The 1,617-nt window shown below is 40.6% G+C and overlaps 1 pseudogene; it reads left to right on the top strand.

Annotated features, from left to right (window-relative positions):
* Positions 1–918: 918 nt before the first annotated feature.
* LOC127232015 (uncharacterized) lies at positions 919–1,014 on the top strand (annotated as a pseudogene).
* Positions 1,015–1,617: the final 603 nt, after the last annotated feature.

Here is a 1,617-nt window from a genome sequence, read left to right as displayed (position 1 = left end):
TCTGATGGGGGAAGGCAAGCTGAAGGCTGGAGGGAAATGTCACTGAGCAGTGATTAAAGTTTTTGCGCCTGTAAGCTACTCAGGAGGTAGAAGCACAAGTTTGCAAGCACAAGGTAAGCCAGGGTTACCAGTGTGACATTCTATCTCCAAAAGCAAAAGTTGAGCTGGGCATAATAATGTCACATAATGTGCTGGAAGCAATCGGGAGGCCAAGCACTCAGGAGGCAGATCCCTGAGCATAGCCCTGTGTTTGAATTCCACCTAGGCTATACAGCAAGGCTCTTTCTTAGAAAAGGAACAAAGTGAAGGTGTTTTTTTTTTTTTTTTTTTTTTTTTTCCCCAAACAGTATCAGTGGATACTGATACCATGGTGTCAAATATTTACGCTTTTGTATCAACACAGCATCAAATCTTCCACAAAAAAGATATTGGGTTTTTTTTTGGGGGGGAGGGGGAGCTGATGTCATAAGCAAGAACTCCAGCATGATAAGCAAGCTCTGTAAAGTTGAGCTATGTCTTCAACCTCATAAAAATATTTATTATCCATAAAGAGAAAAGGGGTAACTTTACAATGAGAAATTTAGCAAGTAACCATCTTCATCTATGATCAAAGCTACTATGCTAAGTGAGGGTGTATGGTTCCAGCTGCTTGAGTGGCTAAGGCAGGAGGATAGCTTGAGTGCACAGGACTAGCCTGGACAACATAGCAAGGCCTCCAATTTAACATGCTTGGGGATGGACAATAGATTCGGTATGCCTCAGCAGATGATCCTCTGAGAGCCGTGCAACTTCACTTCTGAGATCCAGCTACCCAAAATTAGCAACTAAAATCTAATTATAAGGAAATAACAAACAATCTAAAATTAAGGGACATTTTATGTAATAACTGGCCTGCTCGCTCCTTAAAAATATTAATGGATCCTTTTGTGGTTCATATGCTTAATGATTGGGTTTTTATGCCACATGTGAGCTCTCCCTGGAGCCTTATTATGTGGGAACATGACTCATCTGACATGGAAAATGTATTAAGATAATAAAAGACAAGGCCTAAGAAACTGCTCCAGACTAAAGAGTCTAAAAAGATATAATTTAATACATTCTCTGAATAGGACCGGACCAGGAACATGCATGTGTAAACATACATATATGCACACAAAATAAATGTAAAAATATGTAAATGAAAAACTATGCAAATGAAAACAAAGGAAGTGAAATGTCATTTGGTTGGCAAAGTCTTGCTTAGCTCCATCCCAGTACTGCATAAACCAGGGGTAGTGGGACACATCTGTAACCCAGCAGGAAGGAGGGGAGGCAAGGGGATCAGGACTCCCAAACCATTCTTGTCTACATAGCAACTTGAAGGCCAGCCTAGAACACAAGAGAGAGAGAATGTGGGAACACAAGACACCGACCATGATGAGGATCTGTGAAGATAGGCAAAGATGGAGAACATTGTCTATTCACATATCTGTTCCAGACATTTTATCTCTAGAACTCAGAGGATGAATTATTGTTTCAAGCCATACCATTTATGATAATTTTTTTTTTGAGACAGGACCTCACTGTTTAATCCTGTCTAGCCTGGAACATGCTCTGTAGACCAGGCTGGCCCTGAAT

The sequence above is a fragment of the Phodopus roborovskii genome, unplaced genomic scaffold (assembly GCF_943737965.1).
Source record: "Phodopus roborovskii unplaced genomic scaffold, PHOROB, whole genome shotgun sequence".
Taxonomy (NCBI): Eukaryota; Metazoa; Chordata; class Mammalia; order Rodentia; family Cricetidae; genus Phodopus; species Phodopus roborovskii.
Note: the sequence above shows the minus strand (reverse complement) of the source record. Positions and strands in the feature narration are given on the sequence as shown.